The 23,660-nt window shown below is 52.9% G+C and overlaps 26 non-coding genes and 7 pseudogenes across 26 annotated transcripts; all 33 read right to left on the bottom strand.

Annotated features, from left to right (window-relative positions):
• Positions 1 to 156: 156 nt before the first annotated feature.
• LOC135589323 (5S ribosomal RNA) lies at positions 157 to 275 on the bottom strand. The gene has a single exon (XR_010476732.1). It is a non-coding gene; the product is annotated as a 5S ribosomal RNA (ribosomal RNA).
• A 544-nt stretch (positions 276 to 819) lies between these two features.
• On the bottom strand, positions 820 to 930 carry LOC135591154 (5S ribosomal RNA; annotated as a pseudogene).
• Positions 931 to 1,474: 544 nt separating this feature from the next.
• LOC135590497 (5S ribosomal RNA) lies at positions 1,475 to 1,593 on the bottom strand. The gene has a single exon (XR_010477904.1). It is a non-coding gene; the product is annotated as a 5S ribosomal RNA (ribosomal RNA).
• Positions 1,594 to 2,769: 1,176 nt separating this feature from the next.
• Positions 2,770 to 2,880, bottom strand: LOC135591153 (5S ribosomal RNA; annotated as a pseudogene).
• A 544-nt stretch (positions 2,881 to 3,424) lies between these two features.
• LOC135590496 (5S ribosomal RNA) lies at positions 3,425 to 3,543 on the bottom strand. The gene has a single exon (XR_010477903.1). It is a non-coding gene; the product is annotated as a 5S ribosomal RNA (ribosomal RNA).
• A 1,176-nt stretch (positions 3,544 to 4,719) lies between these two features.
• Positions 4,720 to 4,830, bottom strand: LOC135591326 (5S ribosomal RNA; annotated as a pseudogene).
• Positions 4,831 to 5,374: 544 nt separating this feature from the next.
• LOC135589645 (5S ribosomal RNA) lies at positions 5,375 to 5,493 on the bottom strand. The gene has a single exon (XR_010477052.1). It is a non-coding gene; the product is annotated as a 5S ribosomal RNA (ribosomal RNA).
• A 544-nt stretch (positions 5,494 to 6,037) lies between these two features.
• LOC135589694 (5S ribosomal RNA) lies at positions 6,038 to 6,156 on the bottom strand. Its single transcript, XR_010477100.1, has one exon. It is a non-coding gene; the product is annotated as a 5S ribosomal RNA (ribosomal RNA).
• Positions 6,157 to 6,700: 544 nt separating this feature from the next.
• On the bottom strand, positions 6,701 to 6,819 carry LOC135590455 (5S ribosomal RNA). Its single transcript, XR_010477863.1, has one exon. It is a non-coding gene; the product is annotated as a 5S ribosomal RNA (ribosomal RNA).
• A 544-nt stretch (positions 6,820 to 7,363) lies between these two features.
• On the bottom strand, positions 7,364 to 7,474 carry LOC135591151 (5S ribosomal RNA; annotated as a pseudogene).
• A 544-nt stretch (positions 7,475 to 8,018) lies between these two features.
• On the bottom strand, positions 8,019 to 8,137 carry LOC135590495 (5S ribosomal RNA). Its single transcript, XR_010477902.1, has one exon. It is a non-coding gene; the product is annotated as a 5S ribosomal RNA (ribosomal RNA).
• Positions 8,138 to 9,313: 1,176 nt separating this feature from the next.
• LOC135590111 (5S ribosomal RNA) lies at positions 9,314 to 9,432 on the bottom strand. The gene has a single exon (XR_010477517.1). It is a non-coding gene; the product is annotated as a 5S ribosomal RNA (ribosomal RNA).
• Positions 9,433 to 9,976: 544 nt separating this feature from the next.
• Positions 9,977 to 10,095, bottom strand: LOC135589914 (5S ribosomal RNA). The gene has a single exon (XR_010477320.1). It is a non-coding gene; the product is annotated as a 5S ribosomal RNA (ribosomal RNA).
• Positions 10,096 to 10,639: 544 nt separating this feature from the next.
• On the bottom strand, positions 10,640 to 10,758 carry LOC135590100 (5S ribosomal RNA). The gene has a single exon (XR_010477506.1). It is a non-coding gene; the product is annotated as a 5S ribosomal RNA (ribosomal RNA).
• A 544-nt stretch (positions 10,759 to 11,302) lies between these two features.
• Positions 11,303 to 11,421, bottom strand: LOC135589267 (5S ribosomal RNA). Its single transcript, XR_010476676.1, has one exon. It is a non-coding gene; the product is annotated as a 5S ribosomal RNA (ribosomal RNA).
• Positions 11,422 to 11,965: 544 nt separating this feature from the next.
• On the bottom strand, positions 11,966 to 12,084 carry LOC135590165 (5S ribosomal RNA). The gene has a single exon (XR_010477571.1). It is a non-coding gene; the product is annotated as a 5S ribosomal RNA (ribosomal RNA).
• Positions 12,085 to 12,628: 544 nt separating this feature from the next.
• Positions 12,629 to 12,747, bottom strand: LOC135590030 (5S ribosomal RNA). Its single transcript, XR_010477437.1, has one exon. It is a non-coding gene; the product is annotated as a 5S ribosomal RNA (ribosomal RNA).
• Positions 12,748 to 13,291: 544 nt separating this feature from the next.
• Positions 13,292 to 13,410, bottom strand: LOC135590432 (5S ribosomal RNA). Its single transcript, XR_010477839.1, has one exon. It is a non-coding gene; the product is annotated as a 5S ribosomal RNA (ribosomal RNA).
• Positions 13,411 to 13,954: 544 nt separating this feature from the next.
• Positions 13,955 to 14,073, bottom strand: LOC135590029 (5S ribosomal RNA). The gene has a single exon (XR_010477436.1). It is a non-coding gene; the product is annotated as a 5S ribosomal RNA (ribosomal RNA).
• A 544-nt stretch (positions 14,074 to 14,617) lies between these two features.
• On the bottom strand, positions 14,618 to 14,736 carry LOC135590578 (5S ribosomal RNA). The gene has a single exon (XR_010477985.1). It is a non-coding gene; the product is annotated as a 5S ribosomal RNA (ribosomal RNA).
• A 544-nt stretch (positions 14,737 to 15,280) lies between these two features.
• On the bottom strand, positions 15,281 to 15,399 carry LOC135591778 (5S ribosomal RNA). The gene has a single exon (XR_010478605.1). It is a non-coding gene; the product is annotated as a 5S ribosomal RNA (ribosomal RNA).
• Positions 15,400 to 15,943: 544 nt separating this feature from the next.
• On the bottom strand, positions 15,944 to 16,062 carry LOC135590940 (5S ribosomal RNA). The gene has a single exon (XR_010478343.1). It is a non-coding gene; the product is annotated as a 5S ribosomal RNA (ribosomal RNA).
• Positions 16,063 to 16,606: 544 nt separating this feature from the next.
• On the bottom strand, positions 16,607 to 16,725 carry LOC135590099 (5S ribosomal RNA). Its single transcript, XR_010477505.1, has one exon. It is a non-coding gene; the product is annotated as a 5S ribosomal RNA (ribosomal RNA).
• A 544-nt stretch (positions 16,726 to 17,269) lies between these two features.
• Positions 17,270 to 17,380, bottom strand: LOC135591612 (5S ribosomal RNA; annotated as a pseudogene).
• Positions 17,381 to 17,924: 544 nt separating this feature from the next.
• Positions 17,925 to 18,043, bottom strand: LOC135590586 (5S ribosomal RNA). The gene has a single exon (XR_010477992.1). It is a non-coding gene; the product is annotated as a 5S ribosomal RNA (ribosomal RNA).
• Positions 18,044 to 18,587: 544 nt separating this feature from the next.
• On the bottom strand, positions 18,588 to 18,706 carry LOC135590569 (5S ribosomal RNA). Its single transcript, XR_010477976.1, has one exon. It is a non-coding gene; the product is annotated as a 5S ribosomal RNA (ribosomal RNA).
• A 544-nt stretch (positions 18,707 to 19,250) lies between these two features.
• LOC135591150 (5S ribosomal RNA) lies at positions 19,251 to 19,361 on the bottom strand (annotated as a pseudogene).
• Positions 19,362 to 19,905: 544 nt separating this feature from the next.
• Positions 19,906 to 20,024, bottom strand: LOC135591765 (5S ribosomal RNA). The gene has a single exon (XR_010478602.1). It is a non-coding gene; the product is annotated as a 5S ribosomal RNA (ribosomal RNA).
• A 544-nt stretch (positions 20,025 to 20,568) lies between these two features.
• Positions 20,569 to 20,687, bottom strand: LOC135590939 (5S ribosomal RNA). The gene has a single exon (XR_010478342.1). It is a non-coding gene; the product is annotated as a 5S ribosomal RNA (ribosomal RNA).
• A 544-nt stretch (positions 20,688 to 21,231) lies between these two features.
• LOC135590308 (5S ribosomal RNA) lies at positions 21,232 to 21,350 on the bottom strand. Its single transcript, XR_010477714.1, has one exon. It is a non-coding gene; the product is annotated as a 5S ribosomal RNA (ribosomal RNA).
• A 544-nt stretch (positions 21,351 to 21,894) lies between these two features.
• LOC135591149 (5S ribosomal RNA) lies at positions 21,895 to 22,005 on the bottom strand (annotated as a pseudogene).
• A 544-nt stretch (positions 22,006 to 22,549) lies between these two features.
• Positions 22,550 to 22,668, bottom strand: LOC135590028 (5S ribosomal RNA). Its single transcript, XR_010477435.1, has one exon. It is a non-coding gene; the product is annotated as a 5S ribosomal RNA (ribosomal RNA).
• Positions 22,669 to 23,212: 544 nt separating this feature from the next.
• LOC135590576 (5S ribosomal RNA) lies at positions 23,213 to 23,331 on the bottom strand. Its single transcript, XR_010477982.1, has one exon. It is a non-coding gene; the product is annotated as a 5S ribosomal RNA (ribosomal RNA).
• Positions 23,332 to 23,660: the final 329 nt, after the last annotated feature.

Genomic DNA, 23,660 nt, shown 5'->3' with positions numbered 1-23,660 from the left:
TGTATGTTTTATGAAGAAATTTTTAGATGATGATTTCATTATTCTCCTGCAATATATATGTTAATGACATATTTATTGTTGGCCATAATGCTGGAAAAATTGAAAAGCTTAAAAGAGAGTTTTAAGTAAGTCTTTTGGCCGCACGTGGCGCAAAAAGGAGTGCAACACGAGGACTTCCCAGGGGGTCACCCATCCTAGTACTACTCTCGCCCAAGCAGGCTTAACTTCGGAGTTCTGATGGGATCCGGTGCTTTAGTGCTGGTATGATCGCACTAGTTTTGTGTGCGTCGTCCCTCGCCTTTGTGCACGTCGCGGACGGCGCATCGACGACCGGAGCCCCGAAACCTCTCGAACGATCTCGGAATCGCCATTGTCGGATCCCTCCGATGCCCACGAGGCCGACCGCATACCGGACACGGCAAGCGCGCGCCGAAACCATCGGGACATTCTCGAACGAACTCGGAATCGCTATTGCGGCCCCATTCCGGAAAGCTCTCTCCGAGCCCCACGAGACTGACAGCGTAGCGGTCACGGCAAATTCCGAGGCCCAAAACCATCGCCTCGGAGGTCGACAGGAGAGGTTTTGGCCGCTCGGGGCGCAAAAAGGAGTGCAACACGAGGACTTCCCAGGGGGTCACCCATCCTAGAACCATGTCTGGTCATTGTATGTTTTATGAAGAAATTTTTAGATGATGATTTCATTATTCTCCTGCTATATATATGTTAATGACATATTTATTGTTGGCCAGAATGCTAGAAAAATTGAAAAGCTTAAAAGAGAGTTTTAAGTAAGTCTTTTGGCCGCTCGGGGCCCAAAAAGGAGTGCAACACGAGGACTTCCCAGGGGGTCACCCATCCTAGTACTACTCTCGCCCAAGCACGCTTAACTTCGGAGTTCTGATGGGATCCGGTGCTGGTATGATCGCACTCGTTTTTTGTGCGTCGTCCCTCGCCTTTGTGCACGTCGCGGACGGCGCATCGACGACCGGAGCCCCGAAACCTCTCGAACGATCTCGGAATCACCATTGTCGGATCCCTCCGATGCCCACGAGGCCGACCGCGTACCGGACACGGCAAGCGCGCGCCGAAACCATCTGGACTTTCTCGAACGAACTCGGAATCGCTATTGCGGCCCCATTCCGGAAAGCTCTCTCCGAGCCCCACGAGACTGACTGCGTAGTGGTCACGGCAAATTCCGAGGCCCAAAACCATCGCCTCGGAGGTCGACGGGAGAGGTTTTGGCCGCTCGGGGCGCAAAAAGGAGTGCAACACGAGGACTTCCCAGGGGGTCACCCATCCTAGAACCATGTCTGGTCATTGTATGTTTTATGAAGAAATTTTTAGATGATGATTTCATTATTCTCCTGCTATATATATGTTAATGACATATTTATTGTTGGCCATAATGCTGGAAAAATTGAAAAGCTTAAAAGAGAGTTTTAAGTAAGTCTTTTGGCCGCTCGGGGCGCAAAAAGGAGTGCAACACGAGGACTTCCCAGGGGGTCTTCCATCCTAGTACTACTCTCGCCCAAGAAGGCTTAACTTCGAAGTTCTGATGGGATCCGGTGCTTTAGTGCTGGTATGATCGCACTCGTTTTGTGTGCGTCGTCCCTCGCCTTTGTGCACGTCGCGGACGGCGCATCGACGACCGGAGCCCCGAAACCTCTCGAACGATCTCGGAATCGCCATTGTCGGATCCCTCCGATGCCCACGAGGCCGACCGCGTACCGGACACGACAAGCGCGCGCCGAAACCATCGGGACTTTCTCGAACGAACTCGGAATCGCTATTGCGGCCCCATTCCGGAAAGCTCTCTCCGAGCCCCATGAGACTGACTGCGTAGAGGTCACGGCAAATTCCGAAGCCCAAAACCATCGCCTCAGAGGTCGACGGGAGAGGTTTTGGCCGCTCGGGGCGCAAAAAGGAGTGCAACACGAGGACTTCCCAGGGGGTCACCCATCCTAGAACCATGTCTGGTCATTGTATGTTTTATGAAGAAATTTTTAGATGATGATTTCATTATTCTCCTGCTATATATATGTTAATGACATATTTATTGTTGGCCATAATGCTGGAAAAATTGAAAAGCTTAAAAGAGAGTTTTAAGTAAGTCTTTTGGCCGCTCGGGGCGCAAAAAGGAGTGAAACACGAGGACTTCCCAGGGGGTCGCTTAACTTCGGAGTTCTGATGGGATCCGGTGCTTTAGTGCTGGTATGATCGCACTCGTTTTGTGTGCGTCGTCCCTCGCCTTTGTGCACGTCGCGGACGGCGCATCGACGACCGGAGCCCCGAAACCTCTCGAACGATCTCGGAATCGCCATTGTCGGATCCCTCCGATGCCCACGAGGCCGACCGCGTACCGGACACGGCAAGCGCGCGCCGAAACCATCGGGACTTTCTCGAACGAACTCGGAATCGCTATTGCGGCCCCATTCCGGAAAGCTCTCTCCGAGCCCCACGAGACTGACTGCGTAGTGGTCACGGCAAATTCCGAGGCCCAAAACCATCGCCTCGGAGGTCGACAGGAGAGGTTTTGGCCGCTCGGGGCGCAAAAAGGAGTGCAACACGAGGACTTCCCAGGGGGTCACCCATCCTAGAACCATGTCTGGTCATTGTATGTTTTATGAAGAAATTTTTAGATGATGATTTCATTATTCTCCTGCTATATATATGTTAATGACATATTTATTGTTGGCCAGAATGCTAGAAAAATTGAAAAGCTTAAAAGAGAGTTTTAAGTAAGTCTTTTGGCCGCTCGGGGCCCAAAAAGGAGTGCAACACGAGGACTTCCCAGGGGGTCACCCATCCTAGTACTACTCTCGCCCAAGCACGCTTAACTTCGGAGTTCTGATGGGATCCGGTGCTGGTATGATCGCACTCGTTTTTTGTGCGTCGTCCCTCGCCTTTGTGCACGTCGCGGACGGCGCATCGACGACCGGAGCCCCGAAACCTCTCGAACGATCTCGGAATCGCCATTGTCGGATCCCTCCGATGCCCACGAGGCCGACCGCGTACCGGACACGGCAAGCGCGCGCCGAAACCATCGGGACTTTCTCGAACGAACTCGGAATCGCTATTGCGGCCCCATTCCGGAAAGCTCTCTCCGAGCCCCACGAGACTGACTGCGTAGCGGTCACGGCAAATTCCGAGGCCCAAAACCGTCGCCTCGGAGGTCGACGGGAGAGGTTTTGGCCGCTCGGGGCGCAAAAAGGAGTGCAACACGAGGACTTCCCAGGGGGTCACCCATCCTAGAACCATGTCTGGTCATTGTATGTTTTATGAAGAAATTTTTAGATGATGATTTCATTATTCTCCTGCAATATATATGTTAATGACATATTTTTTGTTGGCCATAATGCTGGAAAAATTGAAAAGCTTAAAAGAGAGTTTTAAGTAAGTCTTTTGGCCGCTCGGGGCGCAAAAAGGAGTGCAACACGAGGACTTCCCAGGGGGTCTTCCATCCTAGTACTACTCTCGCCCAAGAAGGCTTAACTTCGAAGTTCTGATGGGATCCGGTGCTTTAGTGCTGGTATGATCGCACTCGTTTTGTGTGCGTCGTCCCTCGCCTTTGTGCACGTCGCGGACGGCGCATCGACGACCGGAGCCCCGAAACCTCTCGAACGATCTCGGAATCGCCATTGTCGGATCCCTCCGATGCCCACGAGGCCGACCGCGTACCGGACACGACAAGCGCGCGCCGAAACCATCGGGACTTTCTCGAATGAACTCGGAATCGCTATTGCGGCCCCATTCCGGAAAGCTCTCTCCGAGCCCCATGAGACTGACTGCGTAGAGGTCACGGCAAATTCCGAAGCCCAAAACCATCGCCTCAGAGGTCGACGGGAGAGGTTTTGGCCGCTCGGGGCGCAAAAAGGAGTGCAACACGAGGACTTCCCAGGGGGTCACCCATCCTAGAACCATGTCTGGTCATTGTATGTTTTATGAAGAAATTTTTAGATGATGATTTCATTATTCTCCTGCTATATATATGTTAATGACATATTTATTGTTGGCCATAATGCTGGAAAAATTGAAAAGCTTAAAAGAGAGTTTTAAGTAAGTCTTTTGGCCGCTCGGGGCGCAAAAAGGAGTGAAACACGAGGACTTCCCAGGGGGTCGCTTAACTTCGGAGTTCTGATGGGATCCGGTGCTTTAGTGCTGGTATGATCGCACTCGTTTTGTGTGCGTCGTCCCTCGCCTTTGTGCACGTCGCGGACGGCGCATCGACGACCGGAGCCCCGAAACCTCTCGAACGATCTCGGAATCGCCATTGTCGGATCCCTCCGATGCCCACGAGGCCGACCGCGTACCGGACACGGCAAGCGCGCGCCGAAACCATCGGGACTTTCTCGAACGAACTCGGAATCGCTATTGCGGCCCCATTCCGGAAAGCTCTCTCCGAGCCCCACGAGACTGACTGCGTAGTGGTCACGGCAAATTCCGAGGCCCAAAACCATCGCCTCGGAGGTCGACAGGAGAGGTTTTGGCCGCTCGGGGCGCAAAAAGGAGTGCAACACGAGGACTTCCCAGGGGGTCACCCATCCTAGAACCATGTCTGGTCATTGTATGTTTTATGAAGAAATTTTTAGATGATGATTTCATTATTCTCCTGCTATATATATGTTAATGACATATTTATTGTTGGCCAGAATGCTAGAAAAATTGAAAAGCTTAAAAGAGAGTTTTAAGTAAGTCTTTTGGCCGCTCGGGGCCCAAAAAGGAGTGCAACACGAGGACTTCCCAGGGGGTCACCCATCCTAGTACTACTCTCGCCCAAGCACGCTTAACTTCGGAGTTCTGATGGGATCCGGTGCTGGTATGATTGCACTCGTTTTTTGTGCGTCGTCCCTCGCCTTTGTGCACGTCGCGGACGGCGCATCGACGACCGGAGCCCCGAAACCTCTCGAACGATCTCGGAATCGCCATTGTCGGATCCCTCCGATGCCCACGAGGCCGACCGCGTACCGGACACGGCAAGCGCGCGCCGAAACCATCGGGACTTTCTCGAACGAACTCGGAATCGCTATTGCGGCCCCATTCCGGAAAGCTCTCTCCGAGCCCCACGAGACTGACAGCGTAGCGGTCACGGCAAATTCCGAGGCCCAAAACCATCGCCTCGGAGGTCGACGGGAGAGGTTTTGGCCGCTCGGGGCGCAAAAAGGAGTGCAACACGAGGACTTCCCAGGGGGTCACCCATCCTAGAACCATGTCTGGTCATTGTTTGTTTTATGAAGAAATTTTTAGATGATGATTCCATTATTCTCCTGCTATATATATGTTAATGACATATTTATTGTTGGCCATAATGCTGGAAAAATTGAAAAGCTTAAAAGAGAGTTTTAAGTAAGTCTTTTGGCCGCTCGGGGCGCAAAAAGGAGTGCAACACGAGGACTTCCCAGGGGGTCTCCCATCCTAGTACTACTCCCACCCAAGCAGGCTTAACTTCGGAGTTCTGATGGGATCCGGTGCTTTAGTGCTGGTATGATCGCACTCGTTTTGTGTGCGTCGTCCCTCGCCTTTGTGCACGTCGCGGACGGCGCATCGACGACCGGAGCCCCGAAACCTCTCGAACGATCTCGAAATCACCATTGTCGGATCCCTCCGATGCCCACGAGGCCGACCGCGTACCGGACACGGCAAGCGCGCGCCGAAACCATCGGGACTTTCTCGAACGAACGCGGAATCGCTATTGCGGCCCCATTCCGGAAAGCTCTCTCCGAGCCCCACGAGACTGACTGCGTAGCGGTCACGGCAAATTTCGAGGCCCCAAACCATCGCCTCGGAGGTCGACAGGAGAGGTTTTGGCCGCTCGGGGCGCAAAAAGGAGTGCAACACGAGGACTTCCCAGGGGGTCACCCATCCTAGAACCATGTCTGGTCATTGTATGTTTTATGAAGAAATTTTTAGATGATGATTTCATTATTCTCCTGCTATATATATGTTAATGACATATTTATTGTTGGCCATAATGCTGGAAAAATTGCAAAGCTTAAAAGAGAGTTTTAAGTAAGTCTTTTGGCCGCTCGTGGCGCAAAAAGGAGTGCAACACGAGGACTTCCTAGGGGGTCACCCATCCTAGTACTACTCTCGCCCAAGCAGGCTTAACTTCGGAGTTCTGATGGGATCCGGTGCTTTAGTGCTGGTATGATCGCACTAGTTTTGTGTGCGTCGTCCCTCGCCTTTGTGCACGTCGCGGACGGCGCATCGACGACCGGAGCCCCGAAACCTCTCGAACGATCTCGGAATCGCCATTGTCGGATCCCTCCGATGCCCACGAGGCCGACCGCGTACCGGACACGGCAAGCGCGCGCCGAAACCATCGGGACTTTCTCGAACGAACTCGGAATCGCTATTGCGGCCCCATTCCGGAAAGCTCTCTCCGAGCCCCACGAGACTGACTGCGTAGCGGTCACGGCAAATTCCGAGGCCCCAAACCATCGCCTCGGAGGTCGACAGGAGAGGTTTTGGCCGCTCGGGGCGCAAAAAGGAGTGCAACACGAGGACTTCCCAGGGGGTCACCCATCCTAGAACCATGTCTGGTCATTGTATGTTTTATGAAGAAATTTTTAGATGATGATTTCATTATTCTCCTGCTATATATATGTTAATGACATATTTATTGTTGGCCATAATGCTGGAAAAATTGAAAAGCTTAAAAGAGAGTTTTAAGTAAGTCTTTTGGCCGCTCGTGGCGCAAAAAGGAGTGCAACACGAGGACTTCCCAGGGGGTCACCCATCCTAGTACTACTCTCTTCCAAGCAGGCTTAACTTCGGAGTTCTGATGGGATCCGGTGCTTTAGTGCTGGTATGATCGCACTAGTTTTGTGTGCGTCGTCCCTCGCCTTTGTGCACGTCGCGGACGGCGCATCGACGACCGGAGCCCCGAAACCTCTCGAACGATCTCGGAATCGCCATTGTCGGATCCCTCCGATGCCCACGAGGCCGACCGCGTACCGGACACGGCAAGCGCGCGCCGAAACCATCGGGACTTTCTCGAACGAACTCGGAATCGCTATTGCGGCCCCATTCCGGAAAGCTCTCTCCGAGCCCCACGAGACTGACTGCGTAGCGGTCACGGCAAATTCCGAGGCCCAAAACCATCGCCTCGGAGGTCGACAGGAGAGGTTTTGGCCGCTCGGGGCGCAAAAAGGAGTGCAACACGAGGACTTCCCAGGGGGTCACCCATCCTAGAACCATGTCTGGTCATTGTATGTTTTATGAAGAAATTTTTAGATGATGATTTCATTATTCTCCTGCTATATATATGTTAATGACATATTTATTGTTGGCCAGAATGCTAGAAAAATTGAAAAGCTTAAAAGAGAGTTTTAAGTAAGTCTTTTGGCCGCTCGGGGCCCAAAAAGGAGTGCAACACGAGGACTTCCCAGGGGGTCACCCATCCTAGTACTACTCTCGCCCAAGCACGCTTAACTTCGGAGTTCTGATGGGATCCGGTGCTGGTATGATCGCACTCGTTTTTTGTGCGTCGTCCCTCGCCTTTGTGCACGTCGCGGACGGCGCATCGACGACCGGAGCCCCGAAACCTCTCGAACGATCTCGGAATCGCCATTGTCGGATCCCTCCGATGCCCACGAGGCCGACCGCGTACCGGACACGGCAAGCGCGCGCCGAAACCATCTGGACTTTCTCGAACGAACTCGGAATCGCTATTGCGGCCCCATTCCGGAAAGCTCTCTCCGAGCCCCACGAGACTGACTGCGTAGCGGTCACGGCAAATTCCGAGGCCCAAAACCATCGCCTCGGAGGTCGACGGGAGAGGTTTTGGCCGCTCGGGGCGCAAAAAGGAGTGCAACACGAGGACTTCCCAGGGGGTCACCCATCCTAGAACCATGTCTGGTCATTGTATGTTTTATGAAGAAATTTTTAGATGATGATTTCATTATTCTCCTGCTATATATATGTTAATGACATATTTATTGTTGGCCATAATGCTGGAAAAATTGAAAAGCTTAAAAGAGAGTTTTAAGTAAGTCTTTTGGCCGCTCGGGGCGCAAAAAGGAGTGCAACACGAGGACTTCCCAGGGGGTCTTCCATCCTAGTACTACTCTCGCCCAAGAAGGCTTAACTTCGAAGTTCTGATGGGATCCGGTGCTTTAGTGCTGGTATGATCGCACTCGTTTTGTGTGCGTCGTCCCTCGCCTTTGTGCACGTCGCGGACGGCGCATCGACGACCGGAGCCCCGAAACCTCTCGAACGATCTCGGAATCGCCATTGTCGGATCCCTCCGATGCCCACGAGGCCGACCGCGTACCGGACACGACAAGCGCGCGCCGAAACCATCGGGACTTTCTCGAACGAACTCGGAATCGCTATTGCGGCCCCATTCCGGAAAGCCCTCTCCGAGCCCCATGAGACTGACTGCGTAGAGGTCACGGCAAATTCCGAAGCCCAAAACCATCGCCTCAGAGGTCGACGGGAGAGGTTTTGGCCGCTCGGGGCGCAAAAAGGAGTGCAACACGAGGACTTCCCAGGGGGTCACCCATCCTAGAACCATGTCTGGTCATTGTATGTTTTATGAAGAAATTTTTAGATGATGATTTCATTATTCTCCTGCTATATATATGTTAATGACATATTTATTGTTGGCCATAATGCTGGAAAAATTGAAAAGCTTAAAAGAGAGTTTTAAGTAAGTCTTTTGGCCGCTCGGGGCGCAAAAAGGAGTGAAACACGAGGACTTCCCAGGGGGTCGCTTAACTTCGGAGTTCTGATGGGATCCGGTGCTTTAGTGCTGGTATGATCGCACTCGTTTTGTGTGCGTCGTCCCTCGCCTTTGTGCACGTCGCGGACGGCGCATCGACGACCGGAGCCCCGAAACCTCTCGAACGATCTCGGAATCGCCATTGTCGGATCCCTCCGATGCCCACGAGGCCGACTGCGTACCGGACATGGCAAGCGCGCGCCGAAACCATCGGGACTTTCTCGAACGAACTCGGAATCGCTATTGCGGCCCCATTCCGGAAAGCTCTCTCCGAGCCCCACGAGACTGACAGCGTAGCGGTCACGGCAAATTCCGAGGCCCAAAACCATCACCTCGGTGGTCGACGGTAGAGGTCTTGGCCGCTCGGGGCGCAAAAAGGAGTGCAACACGAGGACTTCCCAGGGGGTCACCCATCCTAGAACCATGTCTGGTCATTTTATGTTTTATGAAGAAATTTTTAGATGATGATTTCATTATTCTCCTGCTATATATATGTTAATTACATATTTATTGTTGGCCATAATGCTGGAAAAATTGAAAAGCTTAAAAGAGAGTTTTAAGTAAGTCTTTTGGCCGCTCGGGGCGCAAAAAGGAGTGCAACACGAGAACTTCCCAGGGGGTCACCCATCCTAGTACTACTCTCGCCCAAGCAGGCTTAACTTCGGAGTTCTGATGGGATCCGGTGCTTTAGTGCTGGTATGATCGCACTCGTTTTGTGTGCGTCGTCCCTCGCCTTTGTGCACGTCGCGGACGGCGCATCGACGACCGGAGCCCCGAAACCTCTCGAACGATCTCGGAATCGCCATTGTCGGATCCCTCCGATGCCCACGAGGCCGACCGCGTACCGGACACGGCAAGCGCGCGCCGAAACCATCGGGACTTTCTCGAACGAACTCGGAATCGCTATTGCGGCCCCATTCCGGAAAGCTCTCTCCGAGCCCCACGAGACTGACTGCGAAGCGGTCACGGCAAATTCCGAGGCCCAAAACCATCACCTCGGAGGTCGACGGGAGAGGTTTTGGCCGCTCGGGGCGCAAAAAGGAGTGCAACACGAGGACTTCCCAGGGGGTCACCCATCCTAGAACCATGTCTGGTCATTGTATGTTTTATAAAGAAATTTTTAGATGATGATTTCATTATTCTCCTGCTATATATATGTTAATGACATATTTATTGTTGGCCATAATGCTTGAAAAATTGAAAAGCTTAAAAGAGAGTTTTGAGTAAGTCTTTTGGCCGCTCGGGGCGCAAAATGGAGTGCAACACGAGGACTTCCCAGGGGGTCACCCATCCTAGTACTACTCTCGACCAAGCACGCTTGACTTCGGAGTTCTGATGGGATCCGGTGCTTTAGTGCTGGTATGATCGCAATAGTTTTGTGTGCGTCGTCCCTCGCCTTTGTGCACGTCGCGGACGGCGCATCGACGACCGGAGCCCCGAAACCTCTCGAACGATCTCGGAATCGCCATTGTCGGATCCCTCCGATGCCCACGAGGCCGACCGCGTACCGGACACGGCAAGCGCGCGCCGAAACCATCGGGACTTTCTCGAACGAACTCGGAATCGCTATTGCGGCCCCATTCCGGAAAGCTCTCTCCGAGCCCCACGAGACTGACAGCGTAGCGGTCACGGCAAATTCCGAGGCCCAAAACCATCGCCTCGGAGGTCGACGGGAGAGGTTTTGGCCGCTCGGGGCGCAAAAAGGAGTGCAACACGAGGACTTCCCAGGGGGTCACCCATTCTAGAACCATGTCTGGTCATTGTATGTTTTATGAAGAAATTTTTAGATGATGATTTCATTATTCTCCTGCTATATATATGTTAATGACATATTTATTGTTGGCCATAATGCTGGAAAAATTGAAAAGCTTAAATGAGAGTTTTAAGTAAGTCTTTTGGCCGCTCGGGGCGCAAAAAGGAGTGCAACACGAGGACTTCCCAGGGGGTCACCCATCCTAGTACTACTCTCGCCCAAGCAGGCTTAACTTCGGAGTTCTGATGGGATCCGGTGCTTTAGTGCTGGTATGATGGCAATCGTTTTGTGTGCGTCGTCCCTCGCCTTTGTGCACGTCGCGGACGGCGCATCGACGACCGGAGCCCCGAAACCTCTCGAACGATCTCGGAATCGCCATTGTCGGATCCCTCCGATGCCCACGAGGCCGACCGCGTACCGGACACGGCAAGCGCGCGCCGAAACCATCGGGACTTTCTCGAACGAACTCGGAATCGCTATTGCGGCCCCATTCCGGAAAGCTCTCTCCGAGCCCCACGAGACTGACTGCGTAGCGGTCACGGCAAATTCCGAGGCCCAAAACCATCGCCTCGGAGGTCGACAGGAGAGGTTTTGGCCGCTCGGGGCGCAAAAAGGAGTGCAACACGAGGACTTCCCAGGGGGTCACCCATTCTAGAACCATGTCTGGTCATTGTATGTTTTATGAAGAAATTTTTAGATGATGATTTCATTATTCTCCTGCTATATATATGTTAATGACATATTTATTGTTGGCCATAATGCTGGAAAAATTGAAAAGCTTAAATGAGAGTTTTAAGTAAGTCTTTTGGCCGCTCGGGGCGCAAAAAGGAGTGCAACACGAGGACTTCCCAGGGGGTCACCCATTCTAGTACTACTCTCGCCCAAGCACGCTTAACTTCGGAGTTCTGATGGGATCCGGTGCTTTAGTGCTGGTATGATCGCACTCGTTATGTGTGCGTCGTCCCTCGCCTTTATGCACGTCGCGGACGGCACATCGACGACCGGAGCCCCGAAACCTCTCGAACGATCTCGGAATCGCCATTGTCGGATCCCTCCGATGCCCACGAGGCCGACCGCGTACCGGACACGGCAAGCGCGCGCCGAAACCATCGGGACTTTCTCGAACGAACTCGGAATCGCTATTGCGGCCCCATTCCGGAAAGCTCTCTCCGAGCCCCACGAGACTGACTGCGTAGCGGTCACGGCAAATTCCGAGGCCCAAAACCATCGCCTCGGAGGTCGACGGGAGAGGTTTTGGCCGCTCGGGGCGCAAAAAGGAGTGCAACACGAGGACTTCCCAGGGGGTCACCCATCCTAGAACCATGTCTGGTCATTGTTTGTTTTATGAAGAAATTTTTAGATGATGATTTCATTATTCTCCTGCTATATATATGTTAATGATATATTTATTGTTGGCCATAATGCTGGAAAAATTGAAAAGCTTAAAAGAGAGTTTTAAGTAAGTCTTTTGGCCGCTCGGGGCACAAAAAGGAGTACAACACGAGGACTTCCCAGGGGGTCACCCATTCTAGTGCTACTCTCGCCCAAGCACGCTTAACTTCGGAGTTCTGATGGGATCCGGTGCTTTAGTGCTAGTATGATCGCACTCGTTTTGTGTGCGTCGTCCCTCACCTTTGTGCACGTCGCTGACGGCGCATCGACGACCGGAGCCCCAAAACCTCTCGAACGATCTCGGAATCGCCATTGTCGGATTCCTCCGATGCCCACGAGGCCGACCGCGTACCGGACACGGCAAGCGCGCGCCGAAACCATCGGGACTTTCTCGAACGAACTCGGAATCGCTATTGCGGCCCCATTCCGAAAAGCTCTCTCCGAGCCCCACGAGACTGACTGCGTAGTGGTCACGGCAAATTCCGAGGCCCAAAACCATCGCCTCGGAGGTCGACGGGAGACGTTTTGGCCGCTCGGGGCGCAAAAAGGAGTGCAACACGAGGACTTCCCAGGGGGTCACCCATCCTAGAACCATGTCTGGTCATTGTATGTTTTATGAAGAAATTTTTAGATGATGATTTCATTATTCTCCTGCTATATATATGTTAATGATATATTTATTGTTGGCCATAATGCTGGAAAAATTGAAAAGCTTAAAAGAGAGTTTTAAGTAAGTCTTTTGGCCGCTCGGGGCCCAAAAAGGAGTGCAACACGAGGACTTCCCAGGGGGTCACCCATCCTAGTACTACTCTCGCCCAAACAAGCTTAACTTCGGAGTTTTGATGGGATCCGGTGCTTTAGTGCTGGTATGATCGCACTCATTTTGTGTGCGTCGTCCCTCGCCTTTGTGCACGTTGCGGATGGCACATCGACGACCGAAGCCCCGAAACCTCTCGAACGATCTCGGAATCGCCATTGTCGGATCCCTTCGATGCCCACGAGGCCGACCGCGTACCGGACACGGCAAGCGCGCGCCGAAACCATCGGGACTTTCTCGAACGAACTCGGAATCGCTATTGCGGCCCCATTCCGGAAAGCTCTCTCCGAGCCCCACGAGACTGACTGCGTAGCGGTCACGGCAAATACCGAGGCCCAAAACCATCGCCTCGGAGTTCGACGGGAGAGGTTTTTGCCGCTCGGGGCGCAAAAAGGAGTGCAACACGAGGACTTCCCAGGGGGTCACCCATCCTAGAACCATGTCTGGTCATTGTATGTTTTATGAAGAAATTTTTAGATGATGATTTCATTATTCTCCTGCTATATATATGTTAATGACATATTTATTGTTGGCCATAATGCTGGAAAAATTGAAAAGCTTAAAAGAGAGTTTTAAGTAAGTCTTTTGGCCGCTCGGGGCGCAAAAAGGAGTGCAACACGAGGACTTCCCAGGGGGTCACCCATCCTAGTGCTACTCTCGCCCAAGCAGGCTTAACTTAGGAGTTCTGATGGGATCCGGTGCTTTAGTGCTGGTATGATCGCACTCGTTTTGTGTGCGTCGTCCCTCGCCTTTGTTCACGTCGCGGACGGCGCATCGACGACCGGAGCCCCGAAACCTCTCGAACGATCTCGGAATCGCCATTGTCGGATCCCTCCGATGCCCACGAGGCCGACCGCGTACCGGACACGGCAAGCGCGCGCCGAAACCATCGGGACTTTCTCGAACGAACTCGGAATCGCTATTGCGGCCCCATTCCGGAAAGCTCTCTCCGAGCCCCACGAGACTGACTGCGTAGCGGTCACGGCAAATTCCGAGGCCCAAAACCATCGCCTCGGAGGTCGACAGGAGAGGTTTTGGCCGCTCGGGGCGCAAAAAGGAGTGCAACACGAGGACTTCCCAGGGGGTCACCCATCCTAGAACCATGTCTGGTCATTGTATGTTTTATGAAGAAATTTTTAGATGATGATTTCATTATTCTCCTGCTATATATATGTTAATGACATATTTATTGTTGGCCAGAATGCTAGAAAAATTGAAAAGCTTAAAAGAGAGTTTTAAGTAAGTCTTTTGGCCGCTCGGGGCCCAAAAAGGAGTGCAACACGAGGACTTCCCAGGGGGTCACCCATCCTAGTACTACTCTCGCCCAAACAAGCTTAACTTCGGAGTTTTGATGGGATCCGGTGCTTTAGTGCTGGTATGATCGCACTCATTTTGGGTGCGTCGTCCCTCGCCTTTGTGCACGTTGCGGATGGCACATCGACGACCGAAGCCCCGAAACCTCTCGAATGATCTCGGAATCGCCATTGTCGGATCCCTTCGATGCCCACGAGGCCGACCGCGTACCGGACACGGCAAGCGCGCGCCGAAACCATCGGGACTTTCTCGAACGAACTCAGAATCGCTATTGCGGCCCCATTCCGGAAAGCTCTCTCCGAGCCCCACGAGACTGACTGCGTAGCGGTCACGGCAAATTCCGAGGCCCAAAACCATCGCCTCGGAGTTCGACGGGAGAGGTTTTTGCCGCTCGGGGCGCAAAAAGGAGTGCAACACGAGGACTTCCCAGGGGGTCACCCATCCTAGAACCATGTCTGGTCATTGTATGTTTTATGAAGAAATTTTTAGATGATGATTTCATTATTCTCCTGCTATATATATGTTAATGACATATTTATTGTTGGCCATAATGCTGGAAAAATTGAAAAGCTTAAAAGAGAGTTTTAAGTAAGTCTTTTGGCCGCTCGGGGCGCAAAAAGGAGTGCAACACGAGGACTTCCCAGGGGGTCACCCATCCTAGTGCTACTCTCGCCCAAGCAGGCTTAACTTAGGAGTTCTGATGGGATCCGGTGCTTTAGTGCTGGTATGATCACACTCGTTTTTTGTGCGTCGTCCCTCGCCTTTGTTCATGTCGCGGACGGCGCATCGACGACCGGAGCCCCGAAACCTCTCGAACGATCTCGGAATCGCCATTGTCGGATCCCTCCGATGCCCACGAGGCCGACCGCGTGCCGGACACGGCAAGCGCGCGCCGAAACCATCGGGACTATCTCGAACGAACTCGGAATCGCTATTGCGGCCCCATTCCGGAAAGCTCTCTCCGAGCCCCACGAGACTGACTGCGTAGCGGTCACGGCAAATTCCGAGGCCCAAAACCATCGCCTCGGAGGTCGACGGGAGAGGTTTTGGCCGCTCGGGGCGCAAAAGGGAGTGCAACACGAGGACTTCCCAGGGGGTCACCCATCCTAGAACCATGTCTGGTCATTGTATGTTTTATGAAGAAATTTTTAGATGATGATTTCATTATTCTCCTGCTATATATATGTTAATGATATATTTATTGTTGGCCATAATGCTGGAAAAATTGAAAAGCTTAAAAGAGAGATTTAAGTAAGTCTTTTGGCCGCTCGGGGCCCAAAAAGGAGTGCAACACGAGGACTTCCCAGGGGGTCACCCATCCTAGTACTACTCTCGCCCAAGCAGGCTTAACTTCGGAGTTCTGATGGGATCCGGTGCTTTAGTGCTGGTATGATCGCACTCGTTTTGTGTGCGTCGTCCCTCGCCTTTGTGCACGTCGCGGACGGCACATCGACGACCGAAGCCCCGAAACCTCTCGAACGATCTCGGAATCGCCATTGTCGGATCCCTCCGATGCCCACGAGGCCGACCGCGTACCGGACACGGCAAGCGCGCGCCGAAACCATCGGGACTTTCTCGAACGAACTCGGAATCGCTATTGCGGCCCCATTCCGGAAAGCTCTCTCCGAGCCCCACGAGACTGACTGCGTAGCGGTCACGGCAAATTCCGAGGCCCAAAACCATCGCCTCGGAGGTCGACGGGAGAGGTTTTGGCCGCTCGGGGCGCAAAAAGGAGTGCAACACGAGGACTTCCCAGGGGGTCACCCATCCTAGAACCATGTCTGGTCATTGTATGTTTTATGAAGAAATTTTTAGATGATGATTTCATTATTCTCCTGCTATATATATGTTAATGACATATTTATTGTTGGCCATAATGCTGGAAAAATTGAAAAGCTTAAAAGAGAGTTTTAAGTAAGTCTTTTGGCCGCTCGGGGCGCAAAAAGGAGTGCGACACGATGACATCCCAGGGGGTCACCCATCCTAGTACTACTCTCGCACAAGCACGCTTAACTTCGAAGTTCGGATGGGATCCGGTGCTTTAGTGCTGGTATGATCGCACATGTTTTGTGTGCGTCGTCCCTCGCCTTTGTGCACGTCGCGGACAGCGCATCGACGACCGGAGCCCCGAAACCTCTCGAACGATCTCGGAATCGCCATTGTCGGATCCCTCCGATGCCCACGAGGCCGACCGCGTACCGGACACGGCAAGCGCGCGCCGAAACCATCGGGACTTTCTCGAACGAACTCGGAATCGCTATTGCGGCCCCATTCCGGAAAGCTCTCTCCGAGCCCCACGAGACTGACAGCGTAGCGGTCACGGCAAATTCCGAGGCCCAAAACCATCACCTCGGTGGTCGACGGTAGAGGTCTTGGCCGCTCGGGGCGCAAAAAGGAGTGCAACACGAGGACTTCCCAGGGGGTCACCCATCCTAGAACCATGTCTGGTCATTTTATGTTTTATGAAGAAATTTTTAGATGATGATTTCATTATTCTCCTGCTATATATATGTTAATTACATATTTATTGTTGGCCATAATGCTGGAAAAATTGAAAAGCTTAAAAGAGAGTTTTAAGTAAGTCTTTTGGCCGCTCGGGGCGCAAAAAGGAGTGCAACACGAGAACTTCCCAGGGGGTCACCCATCCTAGTACTACTCTCGCCCAAGCAGGCTTAACTTCGGAGTTCTGATGGGATCCGGTGCTTTAGTGCTGGTATGATCGCACTCGTTTTGTGTGCGTCGTCCCTCGCCTTTGTGCACGTCGCGGACGGCGCATCGACGACCGGAGCCCCGAAACCTCTCGAACGATCTCGGAATCGCCATTGTCGGATCCCTCCGATGCCCACGAGGCCGACCGCGTACCGGACACGGCAAGCGCGCGCCGAAACCATCGGGACTTTCTCGAACGAACTCGGAATCGCTATTGCGGCCCCATTCCGGAAAGCTCTCTCCGAGCCCCACGAGACTGACTGCGAAGCGGTCACGGCAAATTCCGAGGCCCAAAACCATCGCCTCGGAGGTCGACAGGAGAGGTTTTGGCCGCTCGGGGCGCAAAAAGGAGTGCAACACGAGGACTTCCCAGGGGGTCACCCATCCTAGAACCATGTCTGGTCATTGTATGTTTTATGAAGAAATTTTTAGATGATAATTTCATTATTCTCCTGCTATATATATGTTAATGACATATTTATTGTTGGCCAGAATGCTAGAAAAATTGAAAAGCTTAAAAGAGAGTTTTAAGTAAGTCTTTTGGCCGCTCGGGGCCCAAAAAGGAGTGCAACACGAGGACTTCCCAGGGGGTCACCCATCCTAGTACTACTCTCGCCCAAGCACGCTTAACTTCGGAGTTCTGATGGGATCCGGTGCTGGTATGATCGGACTCGTTTTTTGTGCGTCGTCCCTCGCCTTTGTGCACGTCGCGGACGGCGCATCGACGACCGGAGCCCCGAAACCTCTCAAACGATCTCGGAATCGCCATTGTCGGATCCCTCCGATGCCCACGAGGCCGACCGCGTACCGGACACGGCAAGCGCGCGCCGAAACCATCGGAACTTTCTCGAACGAACTCGGAATCGCTATTGCGGCCCCATTCCGGAAAGCTCTCTCCGAGCCCCACGAGACTGACTGCGTAGCGGTCACGGCAAATTCCGAGGCCCAAAACCATCGCCTCGGAGGTCGACGGGAGAGGTTTTGGCCGCTCAGGGCGCAAAAAGTAGTGCAACACGAGGACTTCCCAGGGGGTCACCCATCCTAGAACCATGTCTGGTCATTGTATGTTTTATGAAGAAATTTTTAGATGATTATTTCATTATTCTCCTGCTATATATATGTTAATGACATATTTATTGTTGGCCATAATGCTGGAAAAATTGAAAAGCTTAAAAGAGAGTTTTAAGTAAGTCTTTTGGCCGCTCGGGGCGCAAAAAGGAGTGCGACACGAGGACATCCCAGGGGGTCACCCATCCTAGTACTACTCTCGCACAAGCACGCTTAACTTCGGAGTTCGGATGGGATCCGGTGCATTAGTGCTGGTATGATCGCAATGGTTTTGTGTGCGTCGTCCCTCGCCTTTGTGCAAGTCGCGGACGGCGCATCGACGACCGGAGCCCTGAAACCTCTCGAACGATCTCGGAATCGCCATTGTCGGATCCCTCCGATGCCCACGAGGCCGACCGCGTACCGTACACGGCAAGCGTGCGCCGAAACCATCGGGACTTTCTCGAACGAACTCGGAATCGCTATTGCGGCCCCATTCCGGAAAGCTCTCTCCGAGCCCCACGAGACTGACTGCGTAGCAGTCACGGCAAATTCCGAGGCCCAAAACCATCGCCTAGGAGGTCGACGGGAGAGGTTTTGGCCGCTCGGGGCGCAAAAAGTAGTGCAACACGAGGACTTCCCAGGGGGTCACCCATCCTAGAACCATGTCTGGTCATTGTATGTTTTATGAAGAAATTTTTAGATGATGATTTCATTATTCTCCTGCTATATATATGTTAATGACATATTTATTGTTGGCCATAATGCTGGAAAAATTGAAAAGCTTAAAAGAGAGTTTTAAGTAAGTCTTTTGGCCGCTCGTGGCGCAAAAAGGAGTGCAACACGAGGACTTCCCAGGGGGTCACCCATCCTAGTACTACTCTCGCCCAAGTAGGCTTAACTTCGGGGTTCTGATGGGATCCGGTGCTTTAGTGCTGGTATGATCGCCCTCGTTTTGTGTGCGTCGTCCCTCGCCTTTGTGCACGTCGCGGACGGCGCATCGACGACCGGAGCCCCGAAACCTCTCGAACGATCTCGGAATCGCCATTGTCGGATCCCTCCGATGCCCACGAGGCCGACTGCGTACCGGACACGGCAAGCGCGCGCCGAAACCATCGGGACTTTCTCGAACGAACTCGGAATCGCTATTGCGGCCCCATTCCGGAAAGCTCTCTCCGAGCCCCACGAGACTGACTGCGTAGCGGTCACGGCAAATTCCGAGGCCCCAAACCATCGCCTCGGAGGTCGACAGGAGAGGTTTTGGCCGCTCGGGGCGCAAAAAGGAGTGCAACACGAGGACTTCCCAGGGGGTCACCCATCCTAGAACCATGTCTGGTCATTGTATGTTTTATGAAGAAATTTTTAGATGATGATTTTATTATTCTCCTGTTATATATATGTTAATGACATATTTATTGTTGGCCAGAATGCTAGAAAAATTGAAAAGCTTAAAAGAGAGTTTTAAGTAAGTCTTTTGGCCGCTCGGGGCCCAAAAAGGAGTGCAACACGAGGACTTCCCAGGGGGTCACCCATCCTAGTACTACTCTCGCCCAAGCACGCTTAACTTCGGAGTTCTGATGGGATCCGGTGCTGGTATGATCGCACTCGTTTTTTGTGCGTCGTCCCTCGCCTTTGTGCACGTCGCGGACGGCGCATCGACGACCGGAGCCCCGAAACCTCTCAAACGATCTCGGAATCGCCATTGTCGGATCCCTCCGATGCCCACGAGGCCGACCGCGTACCGGACACGGCAAGCGCGCGTCGAAACCATCGGGACTTTCTCGAACGAACTCGGAATCGCTATTGCGGCCCCATTCCGGAAAGCTCTCTCCGAGCCCCACGAGACTGACTGCGTAGCAGTCACGGCAAATTCCGAGGCCCAAAACCATCGCCTCGGAGGTCGACGGGAGAGGTTTTGGCCGCTCGGGGCGCAAAAAGTAGTGCAACACGAGGACTTCCCAGGGGGTCACCCATCCTAGAACCATGTCTGGTCATTGTATGTTTTATGAAGAAATTTTTAGATGATGATTTCATTATTCTCCTGCTATATATATGTTAATGACATATTTATTGTTGGCCATAATGCTGGAAAAATTGAAAAGCTTAAAAGAGAGTTTTAAGTAAGTCTTTTGGCCGCTCGTGGCGCAAAAAGGAGTGCAACACGAGGACTTCCCAGGGGGTCACCCATCCTAGTACTACTCTCGCCCAAGCAGGCTTAACTTCGGAGTTCTGATGGGATCCGGTGCTTTAGTGCTGGTATGATCGCACTCGTTTTGTGTGCGTCGTCCCTCGCCTTTGTGCACGTCGCGGACGGCGCATCGACGACCGGAGCCCCGAAACCTCTCCAACGATCTCGGAATCGCCATTGTCGGATCCCTCCGATGCCCACGAGGCCGACCGCGTACCGGACACGGCAAGCGCGCGCCGAAACCATCGGGACTTTCTCGAACGAACTCGGAATCGCTATTGCGGCCCCATTCCGGAAAGCTCTCTCCGAGCCCCACGAGACTGACTGCGTAGCGGTCACGGCAAATTCCGAGGCCCAAAACCATCGCCTCGGAGGTCGACGGGAGAGGTTTTGGCCGCTCGGGGCGCAAAAAGGAGTGCAACACGAGGACTTCCCAGGGGGTCACCCATCCTAGAACCATGTCTGGTCATTGTATGTTTTATGAAGAAATTTTTAGATGATGATTTCATTATTCTCCTGCTATATATATGTTAATGACATATTTATTGTTGGCCATAATTCTGGAAAAATTGAAAAGCTTAAAAGAGAGTTTTAAGTAAGTCTTTTGGCCGCTCGGGGCGCAAAAAGGAGTGCGACACGATGACATCCCAGGGGGTCACCCATCCTAGTACTACTCTCGCACAAGCACGCTTAACTTCGAAGTTCGGATGGGATCCGGTGCTTTAGTGCTGGTATGATCGCACATGTTTTGTGTGCGTCGTCCCTCGCCTTTGTGCACGTCGCGGACAGCGCATCGACGACCGGAGCCCCGAAACCTCTCGAACGATCTCGGAATCGCCATTGTCGGATCCCTCCGATGCCCACGAGGCCGACCGCGTACCGGACACGGCAAGCGCGCGCCGAAACCATCGGGACTTTCTCGAACGAACTCGGAATCGCTATTGAGGCCCCATTCCGGAAAGCTCTCTCCGAGCCCCACGAGACTGACTGCGTAGCGGTCACGGCAAATTCCGAGGCCCAAAACCATCGCCTCGGAGGTCGACGGGAGAGGTTTTGGCCGCGCGGGGCGCAAAAAGTAGTGCAACACGAGGACTTCCCAGGGGGTCACCCATCCTAGAACCATGTCTGGTCATTGTATGTTTTATGAAGAAATTTTTAGATGATTATTTCATTATTCTCCTGCTATATATATGTTAATGACATATTTATTGTTGGCCATAATGCTGGAAAAATTGAAAAGCTTAAAAGAGAGTTTTAAGTAAGTCTTTTGGCCGCTCGTGGCGCAAAAAGGAGTGCAACAAGAGGACTTCCCAGGGGGTCACCCATCCTAGTACTACTCTCGCCCAAGCAGGCTTAACTTCGGAGTTCTGATGGGATCCGGTGCTTTAGTTCTGGTATGATCGCACTCGTTTTGTGTGCGTCGTCCCTCGCCTTTGTGCACGTCGCGGACGGCGCATCGACGACCGGAGCCCCGAAACCTCTCGAATGATCTCGGAATCGCCATTGTCGGATCCCTCCGATACCCACGAGGCCGACCGCGTACCGGACACGGCAAGCACGCGCCGAAACCATCGGGACTTTCTCGAACGAACTCGGAATCGCTATTGCGGCCCCATTCCGGAAAGCTCTCTCCGAGCCCCACGAGACTGACTGCGTAGCGGTCACGGCAAATTCCGAGGCCCAAAACCATCGCCTCGGAGGTCGACAGGAGAGGTTTTGGCCGCTCGGGGCGCAAAAAGGAGTGCAACACGAGGACTTCCCAGGGGGTCACCCATCCTAGAACCATGTCTGGTCATTGTATGTTTTATGAAGAAATTTTTAGATGATGATTTCATTATTCTCCTGCTATATATATGTTAATGACATATTTATTGTTGGCCAGAATGCTAGAAAAATTGAAAAGCTTAAAAGAGAGTTTTAAGTAAGTCTTTTGGCCGCTCGGGGCCCAAAAAGGAGTGCAACACGAGGACTTCCCAGGGGGTCACCCATCCTAGTACTACTCTCGCCCAAGCACGCTTAACTTCGGAGTTCTGATGGGATCCGGTGCTGGTATGATCGCACTCGTTTTTTGTGCGTCGTCCCTCGCCTTTGTGCACGTCGCGGACGGCGCATCGACGACCGGAGCCCCGAAACCTCTCGAACGATCTCGGAATCGCCATTGTCGGATCCCTCCGATGCCCACGAGGCCGACCGCGTACCGGACACGGCAAGCGCGCGCCGAAACCATCGGGACTTTCTCGAACGAACTCGGAATCGCTATTGCGGCCCCATTCCGGAAAGCTCTCTCCGAGCCCCACGAGACTGACTGCGTAGCGGTCACGGCAAATTCCGAGGCCCAAAACCATCGCCTCGGAGGTCGACAGGAGAGGTTTTGGCCGCTCGGGGCGCAAAAAGGAGTGCAACACGAGGACTTCCCAGGGGGTCACCCATCCTAGAACCATGTCTGGTCATTGTATGTTTTATGAAGAAATTTTTAGATGATGATTTCATTATTCTCCTGCTATATATATGTTAATGACATATTTATTGTTGGCCAGAATGCTAGAAAAATTGAAAAGCTTAAAAGAGAGTTTTAAGTAAGTCTTTTGGCCGCTCGGGGCCCAAAAAGGAGTGCAACACGAGGACTTCCCAGGGGGTCACCCATCCTAGTACTACTCTCGCCCAAACAAGCTTAACTTCGGAGTTTTGATGGGATCCGGTGCTTTAGTGCTGGTATGATCGCACTCATTTTGGGTGCGTCGTCCCTCGCCTTTGTGCACGTTGCGGATGGCACATCGACGACCGAAGCCCCGAAACCTCTCGAATGATCTCGGAATCGCCATTGTCGGATCCCTTCGATGCCCACGAGGCCGACCGCGTACCGGACACGGCAAGCGCGCGCCGAAACCATCGGGACTTTCTCGAACGAACTCAGAATCGCTATTGCGGCCCCATTCCGGAAAGCTCTCTCCGAGCCCCACGAGATTGACTGCGTAGCGGTCACGGCAAATTCCGAGGCCCAAAACCATCGCCTCGGAGTTCGACGGGAGAGGTTTTTGCCGCTCGGGGCGCAAAAAGGGGTGCAACACGAGGACTTCCCAGGGGGTCACCCATCCTAGAACCATGTCTGGTCATTGTATGTTTTATGAAGAAATTTTTAGATGATGATTTCATTATTCTCCTGCTATATATATGTTAATGACATATTTATTGTTGGCCATAATGCTGGAAAAATTGAAAAGCTTAAAAGAGAGTTTTAAGTAAGTCTTTTGGCCGCTCGGGGCGCAAAAAGGAGTGCAACACGAGGACTTCCCAGGGGGTCACCCATCCTAGTGCTACTCTCGCCCAAGCAGGCTTAACTTAGGAGTTCTGATGGGATCCGGTGCTTTAGTGCTGGTATGATCACACTCGTTTTTTGTGCGTCGTCCCTCGCCTTTGTTCATGTCGCGGACGGCGCATCGACGACCGGAGCCCCGAAACCTCTCGAACGATCTCGGAATCGCCATTGTCGGATCCCTCCGATGCCCACGAGGCCGACCGCGTGCCGGACACGGCAAGCGCGCGCCGAAACCATCGGGACTATCTCGAACGAACTCGGAATCGCTATTGCGGCCCCATTCCGGAAAGCTCTCTCCGAGCCCCACGAGACTGACTGCGTAGCGGTCACGGCAAATTCCGAGGCCCAAAACCATCGCCTCGGAGGTCGACGGGAGAGGTTTTGGCCGCTCGGGGCGCAAAA

The sequence above is a fragment of the Musa acuminata genome, chromosome BXJ1-8 (assembly GCF_036884655.1).
Source record: "Musa acuminata AAA Group cultivar baxijiao chromosome BXJ1-8, Cavendish_Baxijiao_AAA, whole genome shotgun sequence".
NCBI classification, from domain to species: Eukaryota; Viridiplantae; Streptophyta; class Magnoliopsida; order Zingiberales; family Musaceae; genus Musa; species Musa acuminata.
This window is presented reverse-complemented; position numbering and strand designations above follow the sequence as displayed.